The sequence below is a fragment of the Mustelus asterias genome, chromosome 15 (genome assembly GCF_964213995.1).
Source record: "Mustelus asterias chromosome 15, sMusAst1.hap1.1, whole genome shotgun sequence".
NCBI classification, from domain to species: domain Eukaryota; kingdom Metazoa; phylum Chordata; class Chondrichthyes; order Carcharhiniformes; family Triakidae; genus Mustelus; species Mustelus asterias.
In genome coordinates this window covers 49,219,943-49,241,430 of record NC_135815.1, presented here as the reverse complement: position 1 = coordinate 49,241,430, position 21,488 = coordinate 49,219,943, and the positions used below count along the sequence as shown (strand labels likewise).

At 42.1% G+C, this 21,488-nt stretch overlaps 1 protein-coding gene across 1 annotated transcript in view; it reads right to left on the bottom strand.

The window, feature by feature from the left end:
* The window catches only part of sptbn1 (spectrin, beta, non-erythrocytic 1), a 244,542-nt gene extending 224,255 nt beyond the window's left edge, over positions 1-20,287 (bottom strand). The window contains exon 1 of the mRNA XM_078229863.1: positions 19,968-20,287. The gene's annotated coding sequence lies outside the window, so the exon portion shown is untranslated. The remainder of the gene's footprint in view (positions 1-19,967) is intronic.
* Between the last annotated feature and the right edge of the window lie 1,201 nt (positions 20,288-21,488).

Genomic DNA, 21,488 nt, shown 5'->3' with positions numbered 1-21,488 from the left:
AGGCTTAAGAACAGGGTCTGCAGATGCAGCCCATTCTGCCAAGTGCACAAGGCCTTATTATATGCAAGCTTTCAAGGCGCCCAAGTTTTGTTTCCACCTTCTCCAGTATAGCATAAGGGACTGGCCTGGCTCAGAAGTATTTTGGTGTCGTTGGGATTAACACAGATCTTGGCCTTGGCTCCTCCTATTTTCCCCAGGTCCCCCTGAAAATCTCTTTGTAAACTTCCCCCACACCTAGCCTGAAGACCTGCAACATGTCAAGATGAATCTGCTGTAGCCAATCTCTCCCCATAAGGGTTAATCCAAGCCCCCATACAACAATGAGTGGGAGACAAGCTATTTGCTGTCCTTAGGTCAATGGGGCCACTGTGGTGCCTTTTATTTGTAAAGGTTCCCCCATCTAGGTGGCAAGCTTGGCCTTTGTATCTTCCAGCCTCAGGAGTTGGATGCCTGATTGGGTCTGTTATAGGTCTGTTCTCCGATAAGAGAGTGTGGCTCCTATGTCAACCTCCATCTTCAAGGGATGGCCAACAACTAGTAATTCCACCATTATTGGGGCTACTGTCATTGTTAAAATGTGATTCAGTTATGGTGTCCCTCCCCGTTGTTGGAAGACATTGCTACCTGGTGCCCCTTGTCGCTCCTGAGCCCCTTTCTCTGCATTCAAGTGACAAGGCTCTCTCAACAGCTTTTTTTTTTGGTCCAAATTGGGTTCTGCCAACAGCTTCTTTTGAAAGGTTAGGTCAGTTACGCCAGATACCAATCTGACTCTCAATATTTCATGAAGAGGCAGTCCAAATTCAGTGTTCAGCTGATTTTCGCAGCCCTGCCAAGACTTCAATGACAGTTTCCCCAGGGGTTCTCCCAGCCATGCTGAAGCAACATCGCTGGAGAATTACCGGGGGCTTCAGGTCATAGCGTTTTTTTATAAAAAATCAGGTCTACCAGTTCATTAAAGGTTTTTGAATCAGGGGCATCCAGATAGCTCAGACTTATCACACAACGTCGGGGTCCCGCATACTGTTAGCAATATCACTTTATGCTTTTTGTCTCCTTCAATGTTGTTAGCACAGAAGAAGCGACGCATGCACTAAGTGTATAGGGCCCAGTCTTCCCAGTGGAGTCGTAAAGCTCGAGTTTCCCAAAAAGGGGCTTAATGACTTTTTCTTACCAGAGAAGACTCTTGACTTAGGAGGTTGTCCAGAGGGAAAAGATGGGAAAAAAATTATCCTCGTCGTCAAGGTAGTAATTCAGCCACACACCAGTTTTCCATCACCAACATCCTTTATTGTGCACCAAAGGAAAAGACTGCTCCCATGGATTATAGGGGTGTTGTAGGTCCCGAGGTAGTCTTCAGGTCGGGACCTACAACACCCCAGTCCGGGTAAAGCTACAGGCTTAAATACCCCCATTGGCTGCTTCTGATTTGGCACGCCTCCGCTCCTACAATTCACTTTTACTATGGTTTTAAAAATTTTGAAGTTATTAGGAATAGGAGGGTACATACTTCAAATGTGACTGTACCCTTGGTTCAAACTTTAAACATAAAAATTATAATGGAGGAAAAAAACCATGACTCTATAGTACAATTTCAGTTAGTGTGCTTTTGAAATGATTTGAACACAATTTGGATGGTGACTTTGAGCAGGTTTTCAATTACAAAAAAGCCACTAGTCTTTCTTATATCAGACAACAGAGAAAAATAAACTAATCACTGCTCACATAAGATTTGATTGTATATTTACTGTGAGCAAGTGAAAAACTAATGATTTAATGTTATCTGAAAGATCTTATGTTAAAAAACTGGTTTTCAAGAATCAATTAGAAAACCATTTAATCAATGCTATTACAGTTTATAATCTCTACTACCAGGTGCAAGAGTTTGCACTAATGCTGTTAGACCCTTGTCCTTCTCTCCTTCCATGTCTGACAGACCCCAAGAATCCCCACTAAACAAAGCCCCACCTTCAGAACTTCTCCTCCACATAATTGCCAAACTGCAGTAACTCTATCCCAAGACTGCCAAATCTCAAACTAATATCACGGCGCTGTTGAACTTTATTGGCACTTCCCACTACTGTTAGACATTAGGTACAACCACCATTATCATGCATACCATCTGTATGTTTGTCCTCTGCTTTTAAAACATATTCATAAAGGAATATATTTGAAAAAGTTACTTATTACGAATACAAGTAAAAACAGGACTGGAGAGTTACAATTTTCGGAGAGATGAACAATAACAGAATTCAATCTCCAGAACACTCAAAAAGCCAGAAGCCTTATGACAAAAACAGACTTATTCAATGACAGTAAGCCATTGGCCCTCAATTTATTGTGCACTACATGACATAAACCCCCTATTGTTATAAAACACCAAATGCTCTAACTCATCAAGAACAATGTCAAGGGACATCTGCTGAAATAATAGATAGCTTTCTTTCACTCTGTACACCCACAGGCATAGATATACACTCTCTTTTAACCCCCAATAGATCTCCCGTGGCATTTCTCTTGACAAATCAGAGATGATGGCAGGAGTGAACAAAAGATGATAGAACATAGAACATAACAGCGCAGTACAGGCCCTTCGGCCCTCGGTGTTGCGCCGACCAGTGGAACCAATCTAAAGCCCCTCTAATCTACACTATTCCAATATCATCCATATGTTTATCCAATAACCATTTGAATGCTCTTAATGTTGACGAGTCCACTACTGCTGCAGGCAGGGCATTCCACACCCTTACTACTCTCTGAGTAAAGAACCTACCTCTAACATCTGTCCTATATCTCTCACCCCTCAATTTAAAGCTATGTCCCCTCGTGCTAGCCATCACCATCCGAGGAAAAAGGCTCTCACTATCCACCCTATCTAATCCTCTGATCATCTTATATGCCTCTATTAAGTCACCTCTTAACCTTCTTCTCTCTAACGAAAACAACCTCAAGCCCCTCAGCCTTTCCTCATACGATTTTCCCACCATACCAGGCAACATCCTGGTAAATCTCCTCTGCACCCTTTCCAACACTTCCACATCCTTCCTATAATACAGCGACCAGAACTGTACGCAATACTCCAAATGCGGCCGCACCAGAGTTTTGTACAGTTGCAGCATGACCTCCTGGCTCCGAAACTCAATCCCTCTACCAATAAAAGCTAACACACCGTACGCCTTCTTAACAACCCCATCAACCTGGGTGCCAACTTTCAGGGATCTATGCACATCGACACCCAGATCCCTCTGTTCATCCACACTACCAAGTATCTTACCATTAGCCCAGTACTCTGTATTCCTGTTACTCTTTCCAAAGTGAATCACCTCACACTTTTCCGCATTAAACTCCATTTGCCACCTCTCAGCCCAGCTCTGCAGCTTATCTATGTCCCTCTGTAACCTGCCACTTCCCTCCGCACTGTCTACAATTCCACCGACTTTAGTGTCATCCGCAAATTTACTAATCCATCCTTCCACGCCCTCATCCAGGTCATTAATAAAAATAACAGCAGTGGCCCCAAAACAGATCCTTGCGGTACACCACTAGTAACTGAACTCCAGGATGAATATTTCCCATCAACCACCACCCTGTGTTCTTACAGCTAGCCAATTCCTGATCCAAACCACTAAATCACCCTCAATCCCATGTGTCCGTATTTTGTGCAAAAGCTTACCATGGGGAACCTTATCAAACGCTTTGCTGAAATCCATGTACACCACATCAACTGATTTACCCTCATCCACCTCTTTGGTCACCTTCTCAAAGAACTCAATAAGGTTTGTGAGGCACGACCTACCCTACCCTTCACAAAACCGTGCTGACTATCCCTAATCAAATTATTCCTTTCTAGGTGATTATAAATCCTATCTCTTATAATCCTTTCCAATACTTTGCCCACAACAGAAGTAAGGCTCACCGGTCTATAATTACCAGGGTTGTCCCTACTCCCCTTCTTGAACAAGGGGACAACATTTGCTATCCTCCAGTCTTCTGGCACTGTTCCTGTAGACAATGACGACACAAAGATCAAAGCCAAAGGTTCTGCAATCTCCTCTCTAGCCTCCCAGAGAATCCTAGGATAAATCCCAGGGAACAACATTTGCTATCCTCCAGTCTTCTGGCACTGTTCCTGTAGACAATGACGACTCAAAGATCAAAGCCAAAGGCTCTGCAATCTCTTCTGTAGCCTCCCAGAGAATCCTAGGATAAATCCCATCCGGCCCAGGGGACTTATCTATTTTTACCCTTTCCAGAATTGCTAACACCTCCTCCTTATGAACATCAATCCCATCCAGTCCAACAGCCTGCATCTCAGTACTCCCCTCGACAACACTGTCCCTCTCCTGTGTGAATACCGATGAAAAATATTTAGTGCCTCTCCTACCTCTTCAGACTCCACGCACAACTTCCCACTACTGTCCTTGACTGGCCCTAATCTTACCCTAGTCATTCTTTTACTCCTGACATACCTATAGAAAGCTTTAGGGTTTTCCTTGATCCTACCTGCCAAAGACTTCTCATGTACCCTCCTGGCACTTCTTAACTCTTTCTTTAGGTCCTTCCTGGCTAACTTGTAACTCTCAAGCGCCCTAACTGAGCCTTCACGTCTCATCTTAACATAAGGCTCCTTCTTCCTCTTCACAAGAGATTCAACCTCCTTAGTAAACCACGGTCCCCTCACACGTCCGCTTCCTCCCTGCCTGACAGGTACATATTTATCAAGGACGCGTAGTAGCTGTTCCTTGAACAAGTTCCACATTACAATTGTGCCCATCCCCTGCAGTTTCCTTCCCCAACCTATGCCAGCTAAATCTCGCCTAATCACATCATAATTTCCTTTCTCCCAGCTATAACTCTGGTCGGAATGGTACATGAATCATTGTAGTATCTATTTCAAGATATAAAATGCCTATTTCTAATGGGAATTTCCCAATTGTCAAATTTTCCTCCTGTTATAATTTTGTCACACCGAGATATTATTTTTAACTGTTACACCCGGTCTTCCAGTTTTCTCAACATCAGGAGACATCACTGCACTTCTGGCCTATTTCAAATTAAACATTATTTTCCAATAGTTTAGTTATATTTTAAATTTACAGATATGTTTATTTAAATGTTACTAATTGAATTTTGATGAATGCCAGGCCTGTAGTGCTCAGGGGTCAAATTGCACTGCATTCCTCTTGCCTCCATTACAAGACTCTGTAAAGACACACATTTGCCTTATTTCTATCAACTCACTCCATCCCTTGTAACCATTCTGCCACTTGCCTGTAGGTCACTCTCCCTATGTGACACAGTCACACAACTCCCCTTTCCCCATTCCTTTTCAAGTACCATGTTGATCAGCTATCAATTCCCGGTTTCCAAGCCCTAAACTGGAAAATCACCAATGTGTGCGCGCACCAGAGAGAGAGAGTTTGTGCATGTGTGTGTTTTTAAAGCATTTACAGATCTTGTATGCTCTATTTATAGTTGATTGAGTGCTGTAAAACAGGTTTTGCGATCAGTCTAATGCAAAGATGGGGAAATGAGTGGTTCAGGAAGAGCGCGAGATAAGGATATCAGGTCTGGAATGGGGAGAGAAATAAGGGTAGTAAAAATGGCACATATGAAGCAGTGGGATCAGGAGATGGCGGGAAATTCGGGAGATAAAAACAAAGGATTACGGGATGTAATGAGAATGGAGGAGAGACAAATAGGAAATACCAAAGGATGGAGGAAAAATAATTATGAGAAGACACAAAAGGCAACCATGAGTATGATAGGATGCAACAGATGAGGTGATGATTGGGCAGCATGTGAACTCAGTGAAGGCGAGAGAACATTTGCTTCAATTTGAGAGTGACACAACTCAAGATTTTCTGATGTAACAATTTTTGCATAGAGCATTTAATCCTTGCTCATTTCATATTCCCATGTCAATTAGAAATAGATCCTATATGCTAAGAAATGCCACATAAGACCCAATCATACAATAAGTAATCAAAACATGCAGTCCACAAATTAGACCATGGGCACTCGTCTAGGTCCCACAAGGAAAGCTTGGGCCTATAAGCTATGAAAAGAGATGGCCCCAGCTGACAATCTCTACCTACAAAACTAAAATATGGCAGATGCTAGAAACCTGACATAAAAACAGAAATTGCTGGAAATGCATTTGCGGAGAAGCATGGTTAATATTTCAGGTCTGTGACATTTCAAGGTCAAAATGTTAACTCAGTTTCAGCTACCAGACTCACCAACTGCATAGTTTGTGGGTAGTTTATTAGTTGAATTTAAGAAGGGCCACACTGTTAAAATTATCTTAGGCTGCAGGCAGGTGGAAACTTAACTTGTCAGTGTGATTTCCAGGTTTAAAAAAAAGATGGTAGTTAAATTTCAGCCCCATAATTTTGCACAATCAACTAATAAGAGTTCAACTCATGATGAGATAGAACATGGATTGGAAGCTCTCAATGTGATCATGGAAAATATTAATATAGTACCAATTCCATGTCATTCGAGGAGGAAGCATCAGTCACAGAACAAGATATCAAAATGAGATCTGTATTGCAAAAAAACTATCTTGATCACCAGATTACACATCAAACACTCAACTGCTTGCAACAACGTTACTACAAAAACAACTAGTCATAAAATGTTATATTTTTGCAAACAATATCATTTGTGAAACAAAATAAATAAAAATGTATCATGATATTTGTTTTAAAGTCAAACGTTTTAGGCAGAAGTCATTTTCAGCCCTATGACCCAGATCACCATTCAGCTCATGAACTCATATCATAGAAACCCTACAATGCAGAAGGAGGCCATTCGGCCCATCGAGTCTGCACCGACCACAATCCCACCCAGGCCCTACCCCCACATATTTACCCGCTAATCCCTCTAATCTACGCATCCCAGGACTCTAAGGGGCAATTTTTAACCTGGCCAATCAACCTAACCCGCACATCTTTGGACTGTGGGAGGAAACCGGAGCACCCGGAGGAAACCCACGCAGACACGAGGAGAATGTGCAAACTCCACACAGACAGTGACCCGAGCCAGGAATCGAACTCGGGACCCTGGAGCGATGAAGCAGCAGTGCTAACCACTGTGCTACCGTGCCGCACTTATATGCAGCACTTACTATTCCTTCACCAAAAAGCATTTATCTCTTCCCACGTTGGATGAAGAAACGACAACTGAGACATAGATGTGACTGAAAATCACTTAGCAATCTCAGATTCTTGGTAAGTAAAATGTTTTCATGGTCAGTACACTAGAATGCAATCGCCTCCATAGATCAGAATTTATTTATTTGCCATCCCAAGAATGTCCAAGTTAGCTACATGCTTATGAATTGCATATAAAAATAAAGGTTTCAGGCACAATGGATGGAATTTAATCTCTCTCCCCATCCCCCGGAGATGGGTTTGTAGGGGGGGGTTAAATCAGGAGGATTGGGACCCCAAAGTCTTCCTACATCTGCCCTGATTAACGCCAGGGTTGCAAGGCTTATAGGCGCCCTTCCTGCCCCAACACCAATTGAGGCCTTTTAGTTGGGCAGTTAATGCCCACATATGGGACTCATCCTGCCAATGTTGGTATTCAACCAGTGGTAGTTGAGAGAGAGAGACACAGCAGGAAACCCAAGAAGCAAACTCTGTTGAACTTGCTTGTGAGCTTCCAGGAACTCACTTGTCATTCCCTTCTGATTGAGGGATCCAGTATCTGGAAGGGGGACTGCTTAGTACAACCTCCAACCCACCTTCCCCACCATACCCAATGAACCCCTCCTTCTGACCATCATCCCACCCTCATTCATCTGTGGCATGGGTCCCTCATTGATCTTCAACCTCTGGTGGATTGCCAGCAGCTACCACTGCTTCCACCAACCAGTGGCACTGATGGAATGAGGTGTTAGTGGCTTTTGATTGACTGGCAGCTCACTTTGCGCCCCAGGGTCCTTGATCCCAGGAAAGGCATGCTGCTGGCCACTTAAGTGCCTGATTGGCACTTAGTACGTCAGACCTTCCCCAAAAAAGGTGGCAATGCGGGTTCTCCAGCCAGCATCCTTGACCCCCCATCTCCTGGATTAAATTCTGTCCAAAACAATGTACCCACTGAAAACCAAAACCAAGTACAATATAAATATTCCTGAAATTACAAATTATTCAATCTCATCAATACTTTTATTTAATTTGCATCACAGGTTGATTTTGATTTGAAACAGTAAGCTTGAAGCAAATTCAATCTCTTCAAAATTCACACAATATCCTGCCTCCAAAAACAGTAGTTCCTTCAATAGTATCAAATTAACAGTCCTATTCATAGCCAATGTTGAATAGGACACAAATCCCAGTGGGAATTATAGTCAGATTGTTTACGTGTTTGAAATTTGAATAATTTTAGTTGACTTAAAACCATTAGCAACTTTTATATATCCTTCAATGTTGAAAAATACTCCTAGGCACTTGCAAGGGAAAAGGAATTTGGAAGATATATATTTTCGCTCTCCAGCACAGACACATTTACGCAAATCATATCAATTCATAACAGCTGCAAATGCAGTAGAATTCCAAATTAGCAGCTGCTCGGTTAGCTAGCTAGGACATAGAGTACTGCATCAAAAGAGAGAATGGATACAAAGTTAGCAAGTGCCAAAAGGAAAAATACCTTGGAAAATAAATGAAGTTGTACAAAATGATCGTATATATCAAAGTAAAAATCATATGAAAAATGTGTTTTCCTTTAAATACTAGTTTCTTCAATAGCTTTATGAGTGATTGTGTCGAGTGACATAACACTGAACTACACAGAGCACAAAGATTCCTAGGTATGAGCTTGGTATGTGCTGCCAAGAAACCAAATTGACCAAGGCTCACATAAATGCAACAAAAAAACTACTAGAGGGCATTTGGCACCATGGAACCATTCCCTACTGAGTCAGCACCTTCGAGGAGGGAAGAAAATTAGGGGATGCAAAGATGGTAAAAATGTTCAATGGCCTTTAAACTTCAAATGATCTGCTCCGAAAAGGCCTCCAACCCATAAAAGGCTCCTGTTGCTGACTCAAGAAATAACTAAATATAAAGCTGCCAATTGAAAAGCAACCACTTAAACATTATGTTTCAAAATTTGGCTATATTGTCAGGTCAGAGGGGGTTATTTTTGTTTCCGCTCTTCTGATGGTCTTTACATGTCATTAAGGAAAATAAAATGTATAACTTACTAGGTAACGGCTAAATTATAAGTGAATATTTCAGTACGAAAGTCTGAGTATGTTTGGTAGTTAAACATACTTTTTCACCTTCTGCAACATCATCAATCAAAAGGAGATAGAGTAGAAAAAGAGCAGACATAGGGGATGAGAGAACATTTGCTTCGATTTGTGAGCAAGATTTTCTGGTGCAATAATTTTTGCATAGAGCATTTAATCCTTGCTCATTTCATATTCCCATGTCAATAACTTTTGCTTGTCTATGTAATTTAAACATATAGAGTTTATATATTTATTCCTCCAATGCTAAGTGGCACTGCTACTTGTCAACCTCCAACATCCATTTTTCATGTAGCTAAGTTTTATATTTCTTCAAATTTAAATTTTATTTAACTTCAGCGCAGGCAACATCCTGGTGAATCTCCTCTGCACCTTCTCCAGTGCAATTGCAACCTTCCTATAGTGAGGCTACCAGAACTGCACACAGTACTCCAGCTGTGGCCTGCCGAAAGTTTTGTGCAGCTCCAACATAACCTCCCTGCTCTATAATCTATGCCACGACTGATAAAGGCAAGTGTCCTGTGTGCCTTCTTAACTACCCTATTTACCTGTCCTGCTGCCTTCAGGGACCTGTGGACAAGCACCCCCCCGAACCCTCTGAGCTTCCTAGTGTCCTGGCATTTGTTGAGTACTCTCTTGTTACACTTTCCAAAATGCATCACCGCACATTTTTCAGGGATAAATTCCATCTGCCACTCATCTAGCCACCTCACAAACTCATCTGGATCTTCCTGCAACCCAAGACCCTCTTCCTCATGATTAACTACCCTGCCAATCTTGATCTCATCTGCAAACTGACTTATCATCCCCCCCACATTCTCATCTATATCATTTATTTATGTCACACCAGAGCTACACAGAGCATTGTGGTACACCATTGGACACTGACCTCCAGTCACACAAATAGCCTTCCAGCACCACCCTCTGGACAGGATTTTACAGCCTCGCTCAAGAGAGAGCGGAAATTCCCGCCCGAGGTCAACAGGCATTTCCGTTGTCAGCCCCTCGCCCACTCCGATTCCATGGTGGGTGGGGTGGTAGAATTCCAGCTTCTGTCTCCTATCACTAATGTGGAGATGCTGACGTTGGACTGGGGTAAACACAGTAAGAAGTCTCACAACACCAGGTTAAAGTCCAACAGGTTTATTGGGAGCACAAGCCACTAAGCTTTCGGAGCGCTGCCCCTTCATCAGGTGAGTGGGAGTTCTGTTCACAAACAGGGCATATAAAAACACAAACTCAATTTACAAAATAATGGTTGGAATGCGAGTCTTTACAGGTAATCAAGTCTTAAAGGTACAGGCAATGTGGGTGGAGAGAGGGTTAAGCACAGGTTAAAGAGATGTGTATTGTCTCAAGCCAGGACAGTTAGTGAGATTTTGCAAGCTCAGGCAAGTCATGGGGGTTACAGATAATGTGACATGAACCCAAGATCCTGGTTGAGGCCGTCCTCATGTGTGCGGAACTTGGCTATCAGTTTTTGCTCAGCGACTCTGCATTGTCGTGTGTCGTGAAGGCCGCCTTGAAAACACTTACCCGAAGATCAGAGGCTGAATGCCCGTGACCACTGAAGTGTTCCCCAACAGGGAAAGAACACTCTTGCCTGGTGATTGTCGAGCGGTGTTCATTCATCTGTTGTCGTAGCATCTGCATGGTCTCCCCAATGTACCATGCCTCGGGACATCCTTTCCTGCAGCCTATCAGGTAGACAACATTGGCCGAGCTTCAAGTGTATGTACTGTGTACCTGGTGGATGGTGTTCTTACGTGACATGATGGGGTCTGTGTCGATGATCCGGCAAGTCTTGCAGAGGTTGCTGCGGCAGGGTTGTGTGGTGTCGTGGTCACTGTTCTCCTGAAGGCTGGGTAGTTTGCTGCGGACAATGGTCTATTTGAGGTTGTGCGGTTGTTTGAAGGCAAGAAGTGGGAGTGTGGGGATGGCCTTCAGAAGAACAGTGACCACGACACCACACAACTCTGTCACAGCAACCTCTGCAAGACGTGCCGGATCATCGACATGGATGCCATCATCTCACGTGAGAACACCATCCACCAGGTACACGGTACATACACTTGCAACTCGGCCAATGTTGTCTACCTGATACACTGTAGGAAAGGATGTCCCGAGGCATGGTACATTGGGGAGACCATGTAGACACTACGACAACGGATGAATGAACACCACTCAACAATCACCAGGCAAGAGTGTTCTCTTCCTGTTGGGGAACACGTCAGCGGTTACGGGCATTCGGCCTCCGATCTTTGGGTAAGCATTCTCCAAGGCGGCCTTCACGACACACGACAATGCAGAGTCACTGAGCAGAGACTGATAGCCAAGTTCCACACACGAGGACAGCCTCAACCGGGATCTTGGGTTCATGTCACACTATCGGTAACCCCCACGAGTTGCCTGGGCTTGCAAAATCTCACTAACTGTCCTGGTTGGAGACAATACACATCTCTTTAGCCTGTGCTTAACCCTCTCTCCACTCACATTGTCTGCACTTTTAAGACTTGATTACCTGTAAAGACTCGCATTCCAACCATTATTTTGTAAATTGAGTGTGTGTCTTTATATGCCCTATTTGTGAACAGAACTCCCACTCACCTGATGAAGGGGCAGTGCTCCGAAAGCTAGTGGCTTGTGCTACCAAATAAACCTGTTGGACTTTAGCCTGGTGTTGTGAGACTTCTTACTGTGTCCTACCACTAACCCAGTTTTGGATTCATCTTGCTAAGTAACCTTGGGTCCCATGCGCTTTGACCTTCTTTATCAGTCTCACGTGTTAGACCTTGTCACAGGCTTTGCTGAAATGCAAATAAACTACATTAACTGCACTACCCTCATCTACACACCTGGTCACCTCCTTAAAAATTATATCAAATTCACTAGGCATGACCCCCCTCTGACAAAACCAAGCTGACTATCCCTGATCAAACTTGGAGATTAATTTTTTCCTTCAGAATTTCCTCCAATAATTTCCCCATCACTGATGTAAGACTTACTGGTTTATAATTCCTGGTTCATCTCTACCACCCTTCTTGAAAAGTGGAACCACATTAGCTGCCCTCCAATCCTCCAACACCTCCCTTGTGTTCAGAGAGGAATTAAAAATTTGGGTCCGAGCCCCTTAAATTCCTCCCTTGCCTCCCATAAGCAGCCTAGAATACACCTCATCCAGAGCTGGGGATTTGTCCACTTTTAAGCCTTCCAAAACCTCCAATGCCTTCTCACTTCCCATGTCAAACTGTTCAAAAACCTCTCAGTCCCTCCTCTCCCCAAATGATGTGCTTACATTCTCCTCCTCCCTTGGTGAAGACAGAAATTAAGTTCTCATTTAATACTTTACCAATGCCCTCTGGCTTCACGCACAGGTTGCCCCTTTGGTCCTTAATGAGCTTTATTCTTTCCCTGGTTATTCTCTTCCCCTTAAAAAAAACTTAATACCAGTGCTTTTTCCCCCTCTTTGCACTCTGAATTGCTTTAAGTTATCCCCTGCACTTTCTATACTCCGCTAAGGCCTCTGTTGATTTGCTCCCTTCGTACCTGCTAAAAGCCCCTTTTCTTTATTATCGAGTCCTGAATAATCCTAGATATCCAAGGTTCTCTGGGTTTGTTGCTCCTCCATATCACCCTAAAAAAGATACTGGGCCTGTACTCTCCCCATTTCGAATGCCCCCCACTGCTCTGTTGTAGATTTTTTCCCACAAGAAGCCATTCCCAGTCTACTATGGCCAGATCCTATCTTCTTCTAATAAAATCTGCCTTCCCCCAATCCAAAACTGTTTTTTTGAAGATCATCTTTCTCCTTTTCCATAACAAACTTAAATCATACTGTGTTGTGGTCACTATCACTAAAATGCTCTCCCACTGCCATATGGAACAACTGTCCAGCCTTGTTCCCCAGAATTAGATTGATCACTGCACTGACCCATGTTGGACCTTTTACACATGACATAAAAAGCTCTCCCGAATACATTTCAAGAAATCTGCCCTGCCCTTAAATTCTTTACATCATGACTATTCCAATTAATCTTGTGGAAGTTGAAATTCCATAATATAATTACCCTATTATTACTTTTACACACCTCAAGTGAATTGCCTGCATATCTGCTCCTCTAATGCCCAGTGACTGTTAGGAGGCACAATACATTCCCAGCAATCTGACTGCCCCTTTTTATTCCTAAATTCTACCTACAAAGCCTCAGTTGAAGACCTTTCCAAGATATTGTCCCTCCTTACTGCAGTAACAGACTCCTTAATTAATAATGCAACACTACTTCCTCTTTTACACCCTCCCCTGTCTCACCTGAAGATCCTATACCCAGGAATGTTGAGCTGCCAGTCCTGCCCCTCCCTCAACTATATCTCTGTGATGGCAACAATATCATAATTGTACATCTCAATCCGCGCCTTTAACTCATCAGAACGGACAAACTTAAGATACGGCAAATAGCTCTCCTCACTTGTAAGCCTCTTGTGATACGTTGCTCTCTCAAGACTTGAGTACACAATCTAGGCTGACACTTCAATATAGAGAAAATCGATTACTCCAGGTACTATCCTTTGGATGAAAACCTGAACTGAGGCCCCATTTGACTACTGTACTTAACTGGTTCAGGTAGATGATAGAGATGCCAAAGCACTATAAGAATAATAAAGTGTCCTACCCAACAACCTCCCTTAACCAACCACTGAAAAACAGATCAAGTGGTCACGCTTCTCACTGTTGTATGTGAACCCTTGCTCTGTGTAAGATATCTGCTGTACCCTCCCATACAAGAATCACTACATTTTTTAAAAATTAGAATCTTTGAAAGATTGAATAAGAAAGTCAATTTAAATACTTTTTTTCTTCCAATTCACCAGAATTCGTAAAATACTCCAACATAATATTAATAAAGATACAAAGCCAAAATTTACCTCATTACTTTATGTAACCTTAGACAGAAAATATATGCAAATGTATGGACATAAATCAAAAATCATGCTTTGCATTTAAAATTTCAGGTTGCTCTGGAATTTTCTGCGCCCCCCCCCCCCCCCCGAACCCTCGTTATTGTTTATAAACTGCCATATTTCCAGAAGAAACATATGTGACCAATTTTCAAGGAATTACATCAGAACTTCACTTCACAGAACTAAAGGAGATTAATAATCTAAATTACACATTGAAAACTGGAAAACCAAATACTTGTTCATTTAATCAAGATCACAATAGCTTATATATCAAAGTTAGTTAGTGAGTATCCTTGAATCTAATGTATGCAAGGATTCTAAATTAAGTCTCAAAGTCAAACTGGCAAAAGAAATCTCATTATCAAATCCTGAGGTGAAATTATTTATGTTTTGTTAATGCAAATTTACTTTTGTGTTAGTTTGAACTGGCTTACCAAAAAGTCTTAATGGCTAAAACTAAATGCAGCCTCAGGTCGCTCATTTTACTTGTTGGGTTAAACTTCACAGATTGGAATGTACTAGCTAGTTTCAAATTGCAGTTTGAAACTCGCCAGCATTTCAAGGTTAATAAGCAATTGTAATGGAGGAACAGTTTTATGTACTGTAGTACCATATTTCACACAAATTGCAAGTGAATCTCCCGTGGTGTTGGTCATCATAAGTTGAATGATAAACTGTTTTATAAGGACTCTAATACCATGTAATGCACAATGATTTGTTCTGTTGACAAGTTGGAGCAGTCTTCTTTTGTGGCCACGAAATCCAATAGTAAACATAGCTTCAGGCCAACAAGTGTTTGATTGTTGTTCATGAATTAACGGATAGATTGTAAAATCCCTATAAAGTTTCAGGCTTCAAGATAGAGGCAGGTAGTCTGTGATCTGCAGTATTGTTGCATTTATCTGCCAATCTAAGTAGGTACTGAAATGGAAATTAAACCTGGCATCTAGTGAAGGAACTTTGCAGATAACTTTGTAAGTTTCCAGCTCTAGATCACAGCATACATTTATTTTAGTCTTTTACATTTATTTTAATCCTTTTATATTTTGACAATGAACTGCTTTATTTGGACTGTGACTGATGTGTGCTTGATGCAAAACATCACACATCATTTGCTCGTCACTGGTGATGCTCACACAAGGCATATTTTATAAAAGTAGTAACATGATACCTTCTTATACTGCATAATTATAATGCTGTTTAAAATGTAGGCACTAGTAAGAATACCAAGTGCAACATGCTCTACTTTCTGGTTGCTTGGATCAATTACAGGTCGGTGTTTCCTTTTCTTAAGGGTTGAAATATCTGATCGTCATTAAACAGAAGCTTAAAGATAACAATGACTGGATAGAGAGCTATGGAGATTGTAATATACTTTAAAAAAGCCTAAACTGACAAGAAAGATATCTGTCAATTTTAATGCAAATACAATTTGTGGTATACAATAAGCATTTTCAGAAGTTTCATAAAATATTACGATAAATCAATAAATAAAAATATAAAGGCAAATACTGTGGAAGCTGGAATCTGAAACAAAAATCTGAATCTGAAATAAAAATATATAATTTGCTCCGTTCCACAGCATCTTCTCCATATATAATGTCAGCACATCTTCTGTGCATTATTCATGCCAAAATGAAGCTAGACTAATTGTGTTGAATGTGGAAGCCCAAAAATAGCCAGTGGGCAGCACCAAAGCAGTCAGTAAATGTATGACAGGCCCAAAAAAACACAGAATGAGAGGTCAAAAGAACCAGTTATCTATCTGGTACTAGGAGGCCCAGTGAGATAGCTGCTGGTACCAGTGTATTATGGAGAAAACTGGGGACTTCATTGATTTCCTATTTTCTCTTGGCTGATGATGGAACCTAAAGTAAGGACATGTCATGGCAAATGTACAGTATTTTCTTTTTCTGAATCAAATAGTGAACCAATGAGAAATCTCACAGAGTAGCTTACAGACAGACAAACAAAATTAAGCTGGAGGATGAACTGAGATTTACAGGAACTCTTATTTTAAATAAAGGTTTAAAACTGATGCAAAATTCCATGCGTGATAAAATTAATAAAATGAAAATGGAATCTGTTCATGTTGGCTAAATTTCAGATTGATTTGTCACAAATAAGGTTTGATTTGGGAAAACATAGTGGCATACTACCCTTTTACATCTAGAACTGATTCCAAATCCAGTTAATACTGAGGCACAAACATCTTTTTCCATTGTCTTTATTAAAAATAAGTCTGGAAAGTCTTAATCCAGTTTCTGATGAACCTGCCTCTAAACTGATGCTGAAAAACTTTTAAATTAGCATGCTTTCAGGAAATATTAGGAATAACTGCTAAAGGAAATAAAAATGCCACACTAGTGCAATTAGAGGTGCTTAAATTAAGGTGCAAAAATTGAAGTAGAATTTAATGAGCTTGCGTCTAGCCATGCTGCATTAAACCCGACACCTAATACCAACAATCTACATGCATAAAATGGAAAGATGTTCAATTTCCAATATTATTTCTTCTCTGGGTTTAAAAAAAATAAAGTTTAATCATCCATTGGGCAGCTAGGTAGGACCGGCCTTACCGCACCAGGGACCCAGGTTCAATTCCTGCCTTGTGTGTGTGTGGAGTTTGCACATTCTCCCCGTGTCTGCATGAGTTTCTTCCGAGTGCTCCAGTTTCCTCCCACAGTCCAAAGATGTGCAGGTTAGGTGGATTGGCCATGTTCAATTGCCCATTTGTGTCCCAAAATGTATAGAATAGTGGAATAAATACATGGGGTTACAGGGATAGGGTCTGGGTAGGAGCTCTGTTGGAGGGCCGGCGCAGACATGATGGGCCAAATGGCTACCTTCTGCACTGTAGGGATTCCATTATTTACCGAAAAATACCATACAATTAACAAAATAATGTAAACAGATTGCTTTCAGTAGACTAATGAACAATCTGGGGATGTATTATACGAATATTTTTGAAATCTTGCCAAAACTGCACATTCAAATGCACAATGACATATGAATTGCCTTCACTCAGCTGAAGTTATGAAAATAACATTAGAGAGAGTTTTGATGCACTAGCTTTTTAATGGAATCAATACTGGAGCAGGAGGGGAACATATCAACTTTCCTGCAGCGTAATTACTTTGTGCAACTAAGCAGACTATTTAGAAATGTATTATATAACATACGGGAATGTGTTGCAAAGTAGCAACAATACATAAAAATTGAGATGACATCACTAAACATGGGTGAAGCTTCAGCATTTTATCCATGTCACCTCAAACCTAATGTTATGTCCTTGAAATGCATTCCAACCAGCTGCATTCGTCAACCAGAGAGTACAGTATCTAATGCTTGGATAACTGTGCACAGGATAAATATTTCCACTCCTCCACAAAGGAAAGTTACAAGATATGAAAAGTTGGACCATAGTCTTACTTTCTTTGTTACTCAACGTTAAAACAAAAATGCTTTACAGCAATAAATTCAAAATATATTGAAGTAATTGTCAATAATTTTACTCCTACATAAAAGGTTGGTTATAATGGAGTTCCTAGATTCATACGGGCCATTTCCAAATAAATCATAGCCAATCAAAATAGTACTGATTTGACCTATTAAACTATAAAATAAACTGCAATCAAATCGGATGACAGGTCTACTTATCAAACGGACACCTTGATCTTCAAGATTTCCATCCATAAATCTCTAAAAAAAGTGATCAGATATCACAACGTTATCTAGGCTTAGTTACTGAATCACTAAAATTTAGGTGATGCAGCTTGAGAAATATGATATCCAGGAAAGTGCTGAATAAGTACACAGTAAAACTGATTGTCAAAAGAAATCCATCAATATATTGACCTCTAAAGATATTAAATTAATACACAGAAAGTGGGGGTACTGCCACTGGACAGAGTCGAATCTCTAGTTGAAAGGGGATTTGGACAGAAGAAATGGCAAAATGGATATCACGTTAGCCTATTGCAAGGTATACCACTTTGTGACTGATATCTTACGGCTGTATGGGACAACCAAGAAATTCCCCAATGAACTATCATTATGTCCCTGTTGAAAGGGAATAATTTAGGAATATATTTAGTCTGGAGTAATGGCAAGGAAATATAGTGGGCACTGGGGCTGATGCACGTCAAGGAGAAAACAGTTCAGGGCAGTGTATTATCAGCAATAACGTTGGTCTGTAGAGAAAAGAGAGTGGGTAAAAAGATTGTCATTGAACTTGACGTTGCCATATTTAATGAGTCATGCATGTAACAGCCGTCTGAGCACAGGGCCACCAAAGGGTCTTTCCAAAATTTGCAATTCTGCAGTTTTAGCTTCGCTTATTTCGCGTGAACGACATGCCAACTAGGTAGGTAACTCATCGGCCAGTGATGGGTACAGGTCAGCAATTACAACATTAATTCGGTTGTTCCTCTGCAACAGTGCAATTCAGTGGAGCAATTAAAAACGCTCGATGCTTTTGTACGGACTGTTGACCTGAAGCCGCCCAAAACCTAATCCAGATTATAAGCCTTTAGATCCAAAGGATCAAAATCATATCAAGACCATGTTTCAAGAATTTATTCAATACCTACACTTCCGAGATCCAACGACCTCCCAAAACCGTGGAAGAGCTTGCTAGAGCAAATTGTACGTTCAAATTGTATTGTATGCATTGAAAGTGTTCATGAGGTGGGCCGCATAGTTTATCTTGATTACTGGGGGAAGAGGGCTGGGATGCGAAAAAACCAGGATGTCTTTACCGCCCCTCTGTGTACGCCATTGGAAATGGAGGATAGGGTACTGTACAATCAACAGGATAATCAACTTTGCACCCGCTAAATGTCATCTCAAAACTCGTTTTACAATTGCAAATCTACGCATTGTGATTGCCCACACCGTATCTGACCCCACCCCAGTCAATCTATCTGTACAGCGAAGATTAATATTGAATGCAGCTGCAAGCTGGACACAAGCACCGCATTCGGTTGCAGCATTGCGATTCATAATAAAGCATCGCGTTAACCACCACTCCCACCCCCTCCTCATTACCAATTCACTATGACAAAATGCGCAACTTTCCACGCTTTACACTGCCACTTACCTTTAATATTACTGTTAACTGTCTAAAGGGAAAATTAAGAATCAAGAGTAATTAACGAAAAAGATCTCCATCAGATCTGCAAGAGCTCTTTTAAAATAAAAAAAACAGCCATTTAAAACAAAACAAGATTATGGTCCAGATTCTCAATCGAAATTGCATTTATCTGACAGCAGCAATCAGAGAATTAAAACCAAAGGGCTTGGTTTTTCACGCATTCAACAGCTCTTGTTCTGGTTGCAGCCTGAGATCCGCACGGCCACGCCTATTTGCATCCGTACCGTTAGATTAACGTGGGGAGAGAAGAAAAATACATTTTGCACAAGACTCAAGACTTGGGACAAAATGCCATCTGCAAAATCCCCGACCAAAGACAGGGTTGTAAACAACCCAGACTGGGGTTGCTTACACATTAAACAAATCCATCTGCTTCACTTAACAGCATCACAGCCACAGATAACGCGGATATTCCCACCTCGGGCTTCTCGCCACCTTCAGATTCATATTTTAAAATGAATCAGTCACTATGTCTTTGCTCCGTGCAATCGAGATTATCTACATGATTAGATATTAAATGAGGGGGAGGGGGGCTTGGTGCGACCTATTTCCCCGTCCGTTCATCGTCCTCGCCCGGTGAAGAATACATACCTTTACCCAGAGAGGCGAGTAATGTGGATCTGCGGGAGCGAAAGCCGAGGCTGGGAGAATCCGCACCGTGGAGCAAAAGCAGAGGCACTGATTGAGTGGGCGCTGACACAGGAGGGAGGCAGGCAGGCAAGCAGACGGGGAGGAGGAGGAGGAGCGGGGCGGGGACAGCAGCCAGCGTCACCTCACTCCATCCCATCCAACAGCGCTTGTCCCCTGCCGCGGACAAGCCGGGAGCTCGGAGCTGGACGCAGTGCTGGCTGCCCCGCGCGCGCGCGGAATCCACTCCCGAGTGATGGCGCCTGGCCGGCACTGCGGCGGAGGGATAAACAAACCGCCGCGGCTCGCGGGTGAAGCGGCCGCGGCTCGAGCGCTTCCCGACGGCAACTCCCGTGGACAGGTTCACTGCAAAACTACGCTCCAGTCAGTATTGTGTGGAGAAGACGAAACCCAGGCGAACAGAGGACGTGTTAAATCCTTTAATGCGAGCGACCAAATAAAGCGTCCGGCATCCCGGGTTTTATCATTGGGGTGTAAAAGCTACAACCTGTATAAAAACACTGGTCCAGCCTCAGCTGGCGTCTTACGACCAGGCCCTGGGCATCACAGGTCAGGAAGGATGTGAAGGCATCCCACTGAGAGCAGAAAGAGTCACAGGAAATGGGTTCTAGGGATGAGGAATTTCAGTTACGTTGGAAGATTGGAGACGCTAGGACTGTTCTCTTGGGAGAAGGTTTGATAAATGTATTTGAAATCATGAGGTACCTAGAGTAAAAAGGGAGAAACTATCCCCATTGAAATTGCACTGCAGGTGGTTTACTAGGTTGTTACCTGGAATGTGTGGATTGTGTCAGAATGAAAGGTTGGATAAGTTGGGCTTGTTTCCACTGGCTTTTAGAAGAATGAGGGGTGACTTGATTGAAGTATATACCCTGACTAATCTTAACAAGGTGGACGTGGAGAGGATATTTCCTCTTGCAGGTGAGCCCAGAATAACGGGACACTGTTTAAAAATTGGGGGTCACCCTTCTAGGACAGACATGAGGTGAACTTCTTTCTCTCATCGGGTCAACACAGACATCATGGGCTAAATGGCTTCCTGTGCTGCAGCTATTTCAAGAATATGATTATTACAATAATACAATGGTGGCCCTGTTAAGGAGCAATTCCTGCATTGTTTCTTTTGCCAATTATCTTAAATCTGTGCCTCCTGTTTCTCAATCCTTTCATATGAATTGGCCCCTCAAGCCTGCTCTCCATTCAATAAGATCATGGCTCATCTGTTTCTGTTTCGAATTCCACATTCCCATCTCCCCTGATAATCTTTGATTCCCTTGCCTAACAAGAATCCAGTCCTGACAAAGGTGGTGTTGAGATGCTCAAGTTTATGAGGGGCATGGACAGGGTGGATAGGGAGCAACTGTTCCCCTTAGTTGAAGGGTCAATTACGAGGGGACACAAGTTAAAAGTGAGGGGTGGGAGGTTTAGAACATAGAACATAGAACATTACAGCGCAGAACAGGC